This window comes from Pleurodeles waltl, chromosome 6 (genome assembly GCF_031143425.1).
Source record: "Pleurodeles waltl isolate 20211129_DDA chromosome 6, aPleWal1.hap1.20221129, whole genome shotgun sequence".
Taxonomy (NCBI): Eukaryota; Metazoa; Chordata; class Amphibia; order Caudata; family Salamandridae; genus Pleurodeles; species Pleurodeles waltl.
The window spans coordinates 1,175,928,647-1,175,940,823 of NC_090445.1; the positions used below are offsets into that span (position 1 = coordinate 1,175,928,647).

General features: G+C 41.6%; 1 protein-coding gene across 4 annotated transcripts in view; it reads left to right on the forward strand.

Moving 5' to 3' along the window:
* The window catches only part of NUDT13 (nudix hydrolase 13), a 582,976-nt gene that overhangs the window by 31,684 nt on the left and 539,115 nt on the right, over positions 1-12,177 (forward strand). The window lies entirely within an intron of this gene.

The window sequence follows — 12,177 nt, forward strand, 5'->3', positions numbered from 1 at the left end:
GGCGTTATTGCTGTTCAATTTTACCTATGGAAAAATGAATGAGAAAAAAGTGTTTTGGCACTCTTTCTCCCCCCCCTTTTTTTTTTTTTTGCTTGATTAAACCCCCCCCCCACACACACACACCAAACGGATCACACTTAAACTTTCCAGACAGCAGCTCATATTTCATGAATATTCTTCAAGCGGCGCCAAAAAACACTCTTTCTTTAGAAACTTGGTCCTAAATATAACTATTCAGCTGTTAGATTTATTGTTCATAACAAGGGGGCCCCTCATATGGAATTCCGGTTCCTGAGGCAGGGATAATACAAAAAAAAAAAATGTTGAAAAAAGCCCCAGGCCACCACTCTCAATTTATCTTCACTCAGCAGTCTTCATCTTTTAAAAGACACCAGGAACGGCTTCAAACAGTGTCATGTCATTTATTTTGCAATTCAGTATTAACAAATCACAAGTAATCTTTAATCTATCAAAAAATAACATCATAAACATATATATCCAAAAATACACTTGCACAGCCATCTGCATTCGTTTGTAAACTCAATCTATTTGTCATCCACTCAACCATAGTCTCACAACCAGACCCACTTTTTCATGCTACACGTGTATCATCTCATCTTATCAAAAACATCATCTCATCTAATCAAAAACATACTTATTGTGCAAATCTAGTAATACATCCTTTATCAAAATCACTTTATTAATGAAGTGAAGTCATTTCACACAACTCTTTTTAAGAAACAAATAGAATATGTTTCAATACAGTCTCTCCTAAATAAGATGCTCAATCTCCAAATCCATTCCATTTATGTCATAAAATACTTTTAGGGCATCTAACATTGGTGTGGCTCAAGTTCAATGATTTTTTTAAATTGCTTTTTAGAGGGGCTCAAATTGAATTTAATTCAAACTATTTTTTTCTATGCACATTTTGGCATGACTCCTTCTATAGAAATGCCACAACCCTCAATCTACAGTAATTGCAATATCGTGACTGTTAACAATATAAATCAAATCTCACTAAGCTGCACATGTAACATAAGGTCACTTTCTGTGCTTTCTTCCCCTATGACAGACTTGTTAAGAGTACAGAACAGTCTCTTCTTGCTTTGATCCTATCATGCAATGTATTTTACCTGATCTTGTAAACATAGTGAATTATCTACCACCATGTGGCCATCCCAAAATCTCTCGTACTTTACATGCACTATTCTAGGTGTTCTAATCTCTACAAAGCCTTGTGTGTTAGGAGCATGCAATGTAGAATTACTCAAAAGCCCTTACCAACACAAAAGAAACAGCAAACAATGCTGTAGGGCTTATCCAAGATAATGCAGGCTGCCAATCTTCTTTATCCCAGCAGGATTTCTGAAAAGACTTCTCCCATTACCTTAAGCACTACACAAGGCTCAAGGGCCCCCTCTATTAAAGTAAAAATTCAAATAAGTTAAGTCAAGGCTGACTCCATCGTCCTGATTAGTTCTAGTCACATATGGAAATAAGTTTACTCACTTCGTTAAAAATCCTCTGCCAGCACCTCTATTGGTAACATATCTTTTTTCTATGTATGATATCATTGCAGCATATTTCCAATCGAAATGTGGCTAAAAGGAAGTAAAAAAAAGACTATGACCACAAATCTTTACAGTATGCTTTCCTGTCTAATTAGACTACACCCCTTGTAAGGAGTCTCAAAACACAATTCATTATACACTTTGTGACTGAAATAAGACCGCAGATACAGAAGGGGCTCAAAAATACACTGGCTCTTATTGCGTCCATCTTCACTCATTCCCCTTCCTACGGCCAACCCTGCTTGCTAATTTATGTGGTGGAAAGCCAGACCACGAGCAGGCACAACATCTCTTTCATAACTGTCCCCGAAATACTTTTTTCTTTTTCTGCAGCCATAATTATTTCTGCGGCATAGTAGAGTTATGGCAGAAACACCCAAATATCATAATCTACTTCATCCAGATTATTGCATGTAATTTACTCATAATGTGCTTCTCCTCTCACAGCTACGCTCGCTTGGCCATGCTGCTACACCGAGGGAGTCGAGTAGCGCCCGCCATACCACGCACCATACTGCGGCGCCGCACTGTGTCTGAATTTGACTCTACCTGCCACGTTGGAGCTCTTACTCCACTCACTGGTAGCAACCTGATGTTGGATTTTAATTTGAAGAAACGCCACACTCAGATATATAATATCCAAGGCTGGTCCCAACTCCATAGTTTTTTTTTATATTTTATGACTTGTCCCCTGCTCATAAAAAATCCATTATCTCCCGCCGTCACAGTTACCAAATCACAGTGCTTGAATGTTTCTCAATCAAATTCTAACTGCCATACTGGAACAGAGAGATTATATCTGTGTTGTCAGTTGGAATATTCGGTGTAGATGTGAAGCCACCTATAATATTACACATCACTAACAGGCCTCTACTGTATATCTTCTAGTCTATATTTTGTAAGTCATATTTATGATGATATTAAGACACTCTGCAGTATCACTATATCTACATATCTATGCCTTTAAGGAGCCAGTCAGCCATCTTGAAGCATAAGGTGTCCCTATATTCTTCTCTGTGTCTTTTGTCTCCCTTACTATGTTGCTGTATATTTACCTCCATTCAAAGATGATTTGGTGTATATGGTACATGTTAAGAAGCCCATATATGAGACTACCTGAATCATTACCACATGTTTGCAGTTTCCATGGACTAATATAGAGCAAATGTACCTAAAAATTGGACTATAAACCTCATACAGGTTGACGGATTCACCTATTAGGATTTATACTTAGTGGAATTTTCCCAGGGGATTTCATTATAGAGTCATTTTGTGTGTGTGTGTCCAGAAAGAGATCCAAAATAATTCCTGTAATTTGTTTAATCTCATTATTGTCCAAACCATCTTTTGGGTTTATTCTCTAACTAATTAGCCATTTTATATCTTCATGTCCAAATAGTGGCTCACTGGGAGGAATTCAATCTCTGAGTCTTATTGCCGATCTGTGTTCCGTGAGTCGGACAGAGAAGGGGTGGCTTGTTTCTCCCATATATCCAATTCCTCAAGGACACACTAGTATACAGGGAGTGCAGAATTATTAGGCAAATGAGTATTTTGACCACATCATCCTCTTTATGCATGTTGTCTTACTCCAAGCTGTATAGGCTCTAAAGCCTACTACCAATTAAGCATATTAGGTGATGTGCATCTCTGTAATGAGAAGGGGTGTGGTCTAATGACATCAACACCCTATATCAGGTGTGCATAATTATTAGGCAACTTCCTTTCCTTTGGCAAAATGGGTCAAAAGAAGGACTTGACAGGCTCAGAAAAGTCAAAAATAGTGAGATATCTTGCAGAGGGATGCAGCACTCTTAAAATTGCAAAGCTTCTGAAGCGTGATCATCGAACAATCAAGCGTTTCATTCAAAATAGTCAACAGGGTCGCAAGAAGCGTGTGGAAAAACCAAGGCGCAAAATAACTGCCCATGAACTGAGAAAAGTCAAGCGTGCAGCTGCCACGATGCCACTTGCCACCAGTTTGGCCATATTTCAGAGCTGCAACATCAATGGAGTGCCCAAAAGCACAAGGTGTGCAATACTCAGAGACATGGCCAAGGTAAGAAAGGCTGAAAGACGACCACCACTGAACAAGACACACAAGCTGAAACGTCAAGACTGGGCCAAGAAATATCTCAAGACTGATTTTTCTAAGGTTTTATGGACTGATGAAATGAGAGTGAGTCTTGATGGGCCAGATGGATGGGCCCGTGGCTGGATTGGTAAAGGGCAGAGAGCTCCAGTCTGACTCAGACGCCAGCAAGGTGGAGGTGGAGTACTGGTTTGGGCTGGTATCATCAAAGAGGAGCTTGTGGGGCCTTTTCGGGTTGAGGATGGAGTCAAGCTCAACTCCCAGTCCTACTGCCAGTTCCTGGAAGACACCTTCTTCAAGCAGTGGTACAGGAAGAAGTCTGCATCCTTCAAGAAAAACATGATTTTCATGCAGGACAATGCTCCATCACACGTGTCCAAGTACTCCACAGCGTGGCTGGCAAGAAAGGGTATAAAAGAAGGAAATCTAATGACATGGCCTCCTTGTTCACCTGATCTGAACCCCATTGAGAACCTGTGGTCCATCATCAAATGTGAGATTTACAAGGAGGGAAAACAGTACACCTCTCTGAACAGTGTCTGGGAGGCTGTGGTTGCTGCTGCACGCAATGTTGATGGTGAACAGATCAAAACACTGACAGAATCCATGGATGGCAGGCTTTTGAGTGTCCTTGCAAAGAAAGGTGGCTATATTGGTCACTGATTTGTTTTTGTTTTGTTTTTGAATGTCAGAAATGTATATTTGTGAATGTTGAGATGTTATATTGGTTTCACTGGTAATGATAAATAATTGAAATGGGTATATATTTTTTTTTTGTTAAGTTGCCTAATAATTATGCACAGTGATAGTCACCTGCACACACAGATATCCCCCTAACACAGCTAAAACTAAAAACAAACTAAAAACTACTTCCAAAAATATTCAGTTTTGATATTAATGAGTTTTTTGGGTTCATTGAGAACATGGTTGTTGTTCAATAATAAAATTAATCCTCAAAAATAAAACTTGCCTAATAATTCTGCACTCCCTGTAGATACAACATTCTTAGTTTTGCAGTTAGTAAACTCATCCAAACACAATCTGACTCCATTATATAAATATGCATCCGTTTCTATGGCAGTGCTACAGGCTATGCATCATCTACACTTGTGATTCCCTTTGATCGGCTGAACCCCGTCCATAGTCTTTTTGATAAATTTTAAGTCCTGTGGGAGATGTGATCTTACTACTACATCTTTCAGGTTTCTGTTCCTTCGGTGGGCAGACATCGTTTTTTTTATTTTCCCTGTGTTGCTTGAATTGCTGTTCAGGATATGCCAATTTGAATTTATAATTTGTCATACTTTCTCATTTGAGGACTGAATGTATGGTCACATAGACTAGCTTACCATTTGTTTGTTGATTATCATTATACCGTAAATGCTGTCTTCCATAGAACCTAGCCTGTTTATAGGTGTCCCTCACTAACCTGTGTGGGTATCCTCTGCTTGTGAACCTTTCACTCATCTGGACTGATTGTTCGTCAAAATCATTCATGTTTGTACAGTTTCGCCTGAGAAATTGACCAATTGGAATGCTTTGTTTTTTACTCTTTGGACGGAAACTGTCAAAATGTAATAAGGTGTTACATGCAGTTGGTTTAATATACAGATCGACCTCTAATCTGCCAGAGTTGTTGCATATCCTAATATCAAGGAACTCGACCTTCTCCTTAATTATGTTAGCTGTAAATTTAAAATTTGTATCTCCCAGATTGAGCTATTCTATAAATGCTAAGAGTTCGTCCTTTATCCCTTCCCAAATGAAAAAGAAATTGTCAATATAGCTGGACCAATGTTTAACTGATTTAAAAAAAAAATAAAAAAAGCAGAGCCAGTCCATTATGGATCTGTAGCTCCTCAAATGTACTCATAAAGATATTAGCTTTGCTCGTAGTGCAAGATGACTCTTTGATCTGTTTATACAAAGTGCCCGGGCTCCATTTTTCCAGACTAGGGGTGAATGTTGAGGGAGAAGAGAGGCCAGAGGCATTGAACTGACTTATCTCAGAAGGGCTGACATCTGAAAAACATATTTTAGGCATATTTTTCTACATCATCCTTTATTTCAATTAATTTGACTGATAAAAGGTACAATTACAAAAAGAAGTAAAACCATCACTGACTAACATTTAATAGAATTACTACTCCCACTTCTTATGGGCTTAAAACCTAGATAGAATATATACAATAATTAATTAAGATATACAATAATACCCATGCTCCAGAATTAATTCAGAGCCCTCTGGATTTAGAGTGCTCCCTTGATACTTAGGGACTTTGACCTAATATGCCATATCGCTGCTAAAAAACTTTGCTACAGCACACACAACAACACTGTGGGTGCTATTTTTACAACTTCTAAGGGCTGAATGACGATTGCCAAGCCCCAACAATTTACAGATGGATCTAATCCAAAGAGCCCTCCTTTTCTTATAAGCAATACAAAAAATAAAACATGGATGGTATTCTCTTGGGTCATACATTCCATGGGGCAAGAATCTGTTAATATGCGATTAAGTTTCCATCTAGTTGTGAAATCACGCAGAGGTAAAGATCCAAATCTAATTCTAATATAAAATGCACTTGCTAAAGGCTGTAAAATAGTATTGAAATAGTGTTCTGATTCATAGAAACACTTGATTGATTAAAAACTGTCAGACTAACCGATGATACAGATGCTAATTTCTCCATTTGCACGCTGGCCTAATATGCATCCTTTAGGCTCTGCAAAGCATTTTGGGGAAGATAAAGTCCGATTGGGAGCACACTGCCTAACATTCCAGCTGAGTTCGCCCTTTGCATCCTGGTACATGCAGTTTGAACAATTAACTCTTCCTTGAAAAAATCTGTAGTATTTCACTAAAGTTAGTGCAGACAGTACTGTTCTTCTCATTTGGGGGAAGATGTAAGGGGTCTGAGCAATAGGAGCCCAAGTCTAATTTAGTAAAACTTCACTTTTACTTAACAACACCACGCAATTTTCTCAACATGTGAACCCTCCAACAGCCATCTAAGCCATACCCTGTATGGCTCTAATTCCTCTGTGGACCATACCCTGATCCTGTACTTCAGTGGCCAAAGGGCTGCAATATCTGCAATAGATAACAGACTTAGATCTAGAAGGATAGGAAGAGTTGGTGAGCTCTGCAGAATCTTTAGAAAAGCTTTCAAAAAGTTGTTTTCTACTTTGTCCATGTCATCCAGTTTATCGTAACCCCACAACTCAGCGCCGTACAGGGCTCCCCCTCTGGCTTGACATTTGTATATTCCTAGCGCAGGCTTGATGGGAAAGTTGGATGCTCTTCCGGCAAATCTTAGGATTCCCCCCACTTTTTGTCTTAAGGACATGGTGCATCTTAGTAATTGGCCCAACCATTTTTGGGAGTTGTCTAGCTTTATTCCCAAGTAGTCGAATTCTGGGACTCTTTTAAGGGCCTCATCTAAAAGTATGGGTTTCTTCACTTTATGCTTACTATCTCCAAAGACCATGTATTTGGTTTTGGTATTATTTACTTGAGGGCCGTGGTTTCTGCAGAACCCCAAGAATTTCTCCCAAGAGCTTTGACAATCCAGATGTTGTTTGTGATAATAGGGTATCATCCGCAAATAACAAAACGGTTATCTTTGACCCACCTATTTCTGGAGCGTCATTTTCATAATCGTATAAGGAATGCAGGCATTAAAGTATAGGAGGAAATGTGTAGGGGCCAGCACGCAACCTTGCCTGACGCCTTTATGAATAGTTATCTTGTCTGATAATTTCTCATCCACGCCCCATCTTATTCCGGCAAAATTCTCAAAGTACAGTTCCTGGATCGGTCTTAACAGAGCCCCTGGGGATGCCAATTCTAGCAAAAATCTCCCATAGTTTGTATCGAGGGACTGAATCAAAGTCTTACTTGAGATCTACAAAATCTACAGTCTCCCGGTGTCCAGGTCGTTTTAACTGCCTTCTTCCTTCATCATCCCTAACAAATAATACCTTCAAGGAGGCGAACAGCTTATCATGCTTAACTATGATCCTTTTTGGAGCGTGAATATTAGATGTGAATTCTGACAATTGACTGGAAACTAGCTCATGCGTCCTGGCTACCAGGTCACCTATGTTCCTAAAAGTGTCAAATTTTATTATACGCTGATTGCTCGACACCACTAGAGAAGACTTGGCATCTTGCTTGCATACGTTTCCCCCCTTACTCGTAGACCGCCTATCCCAGTTTACCATAATGGGAGAATGATCACTATTTTGTTGCTTTCCCACCCTGAGGTCCGTGTCTCATGCCAGATCCTTAAATCTTTAAGCACATATCAATGAAGCTAGTGTAGCTTCCTGGGGAAAAAAAAAAAAGTTGGTTTGGCCGGACTATCTGATGGAAAACGCCCGTGCCCAGGCTGTAGACCATGCGTCAACATTAACTCCCTGATCTGCAATGCCCTAGCCCTTGTGTTGGGCTGCCTTCTGAACGTTGAAAGGGATGGAATTACCCACATGGCATCCTCTTCCTGCGTTGACTCTGAGAATATAGGGTGGGGTTCAAGTGACACATTAAAATCTCCGGCAATAGTGACAAGGTGTGGAGATGATAACTCAGCCACAGATGTGCTCAGAAGACTAATGGTTTTTGATGTTTGACTGAGGGAGGCCTGATCTGTTATTAATATAACTTGTGATTTATCAATATTGAATTACTAAATAAATGGCATATGATGCTGTTTAAAGCCATACATGTACTATTTTAAAAGGTGAAAACTGTTGCGCGTATATAAATTGAGAGAGGTGGGTGGGGGCAGGGGGATTCGGGATGATTTGTAATTTTTATAGTTAGTTATTTCAAGAAACTATAGCTCGTCCCTAAGGTAACTACAACTCGTGCCCCTACCTGCACATTTTACAGTGATATTATCAATGATGTCCTAGAAGATGTCATGTGTGATGTAATATCTGTGGTAATTAGCAGTGCATGGCGAAGGCACGAGTTATAGTTACCTTAGGGCACATGTTATAGTCACTTCAAATAAACTACCTATAACAGTGTAATTTCTATGGCTTTGTGTGTATAAAATCTGACCCTAAGTATAATGTCCTTGTAACCTTTGGTTGTTTTGGTGAATTTCTAAAGTTTGTTTATTGTATTTCCTAACTAAAATGTCCCTGTAACCTTTGTTTTTTTCAGTGCATTTCTAGGGTTTATTTAGTCTTAAGTAAGATGGCCATTGCAGTTCACAGTGGTTGGTGGGGAGGGTTGTACGCAGGGTCTGGCCTGATACTGTGCTGCCCCCATCCAAGCTTGTTGTTTCTGCCCCCTCTACTCCTTGCCATCATTTCTCCAAGTTCATGCCCCTGCTTCCTCATTACAGCCCAGTGTTGCCATTGTTAGGCCACTGCCCTTCCTGCCTGCCCTGAATAGTTAGCTTGCTGCCCCATCCACTTCCTCCCTGCCCTCTGTTGTCCGAGTCCATGCACCAGCCCCCTCCCTCCTGCCCTGCTTGAGCTGAGGTGCTGCTACTGCCCTCCATATAGCTTGATGTCCCTGCACACTCCTCCTGCCCTTCGTTGCCAAATTCTATGCCCCATTATTTTCCTCCTGCTTAGCCTTTGTGCATAGCTTGCTGCCCCTACCCTCCTTCCCTTGTCCTCCGATTTCTCTATGCCCCTGCTCCCTCCTTTTTGCCCACCGTGTTCCATAGACCTAAAACTGCTACTCCTGTCTACTGAGTGTTCTGTTAAGCTGCCACTGCGACTCCTACCGGCCTAGCATTGTCAGATGTTTGCCGCCTATCCCTGCCACCTCTACCCTGCCTGTCCAAGTTCCATGGCACTATCCCCGCCTTCTAAATTAAATGTTTTAAGTTTTACCAGTTTGATTCAATCAAGATGGCTTCAGGTGTGTCCCAATGTTGTCACAAGTAAGACTGCTAACTATTTTTTAGAATACTCTGGGGGCCTGCAGTACAACACAAGGGAACCAACTGACAGACTGCTTCTGTTGGGAGTTAATATTTACTGAGAATGTCAGAATTCATTCTCATATGGCTCAGAGAGATAGTGTGAATTTACAGAATATATACTCTGATTTTAGCTTCTGGAGCACCTTCCACAAACCTCCATAGGAAAATCATGAGACCAGTTTCCTCTCAAAAATAATTCATGGAATCCCAGCAGAGTAATATCACCTTAGAACAAACGACAATTAGTTTGGTACCATAACTAATTTTTGTTACAATACAAATCATTTGTTTATCACCCTTTAAATGTTCTCCTTTTTGTGACTCTGCCATTCACTACAATGCATTTCAGTGGGGTGCAATCATGTATATTGGTTCCAAGGTAGCTGCCGTCACTTTCAGGTAGAAGAGCTGACAGCCTATCAGATCTCTCACCGCCCAGATATACAACTTTGGATTTCATTTAATATCTCTAACTACTAATAATTTTATTGCAAATGTTGCAGTGGTAATATTAACCCCTTCTGTGCCGCAGACGTAATGGTTACGTCCCACGCACAGTGCTCCCTCTGTGGGCTTCCCTCCCACCCCCCCCTCCCAAGGCAGGGATGGAAGGAGAAGCCCTTCCCCTTCCACCCCTGAATCCCCCTGATCCCCCCCCCCTCCCTCCCAGTAACGTCTGATAACATCAGTGCGCAAGTGCGCGTTGACCTCATCAGAGGCCACTTTCCCATCGTGCTGAAAGCTCCGCTTCAAGTGTGATCGGAAGAGAAATGCAAAGTATTTCTCTTCCGATCAGGTGATGGGGCCCTGAGAGGCTTCAAAGGGAAGGAAAGGAATTTCCTTCCCTTTGAAGTCTCTCAGAGCATTTCAAAAGCCGGATCGTAAAGCAATCCAGCTTTTGAAATGGCCGCCAGACACCAGGGATTTCTTTATGTATGGAAACTGGCATGAGGGGAGCGACCCCTTGGGCAAGGGTTGCTCCCCAGGGGGGCAATATTTTTCAAGGCCTTTTCTGCCCCCAGGGGGGCAGAATCCAGTAGCTGGCAGGGATCATTTTCTTGTGTGTGTGTGTGTGTGTGTGTGTGTTTTTTTTTTTTTTTTTTTTTTTTTTTTTTTTTTTTTTTTTTTTAGTTTGGGAGCGACCCCTTTGGCAAGGGTCGCTCCCTAGGGGGCAAATTATATTTAGGCCATTTCTGCCCCCTTTGGGGGCAGGTCGGCTGATTTTTGTTAGGTCAATCTGCCCCCAAGGGGGGCAAAAACCACTAGACACCTGTGATTTTTTTTTTTTTAAAGTTTTACGCCAAATTCACTTAAGGGGCGCGACCCCTTTGGCAAGGGGCGCTCCCCTGGGGGGGACTTTGTATTTAGACTATTTCTGCCCCCCTTGGGGGCAGATCGGATGATTTTTGTTAGGCCAATCTGCCTACAAGGGGGGCAGAAACCACTAGGCACGGGATCTTTTTTTTTTTTTTTTTTGCGCCAATGTCACGCAAGGGGAGCACCCCCCTTAGGCAAGGGTCGCTCCCCAGGGGGGCGGGAAGTAAATTTATTTTAGGCCTTTTCTGCCCCCCCGGGGGCAGACCGGCCTATTGTAATTAGGCCGATCTGCCCCCAGGTGTGGCAGAAACTTCTAGGCGCCAGGGATAAAACAAATGGTTTTTTTTTGTTTTTTTTTATATCTTTTGTTTTGTTTTTTAGAGGTTGGGAGCGACCCCTTAGTCAAGTGTCGCTCCCCTGGGGGGCAAATTATATTTACACCATTTCTGCTGATTTTTGTTAGGCCAGTCTGCCCCCAAGGGGGGGTGGGGGGCAGAAAGGCCACCAGAGGCCAGGGAAGTTTTTTTTCCACAAATAGGAGGGTGTGGGTATGGCCATACCCTCACCTCAAATAAGATGCCAGGGAATTAAAAAATATATATATTGGGGTGGTGGCTACCAACCAGTATGGGCCTGGTTATGCCCCCACCCCAACTGAAGGGGGTAACAGTCTTTCAGCTCTCCCCGCACTCTAAAACATCTTATCCCACAGCAAGCAAGAAGATATTTGATTTCTTGGGGTTTTAGTTTTACATTTGGGCCATGAGAGCTTGGCTATCTCTCAAAATCGTTCCACTTGGAATGGTGAGGGCTGCACTTTATGGACTTTGGGACGCTGCCATGTAGAAAAATCCACAAGACCTAGACACATCTGAAAACTAAAGTAAAAATCTGGGTGATTCCAGGATGGTGTGTTTCACATGCACCCCGCACCATTTTGTACCCACAATCCCCTGCAAACCTCCAACTTTGCTGGAAATCACACATTTTTCCCACTTTTTTGTGATGGAACCTTCAGGAATCTGCAGGAATCCACAAAATTCCTACCACCCAGCACTGTCTCATCTATACCAATAACAATTATGCTGCACTTGTCAGCCTAAAAAAGTTTTTTTGCAAACTGCCCTTTTGGACCCGCTTTGGTTCCCCCTCAATATCGACATGTTTTTGGCTCTTCCCTTTCACAAGCACTTGGCCCACCTACACAAATGAGGTATCATTTTTACTGGGAGACTGAGGGGAA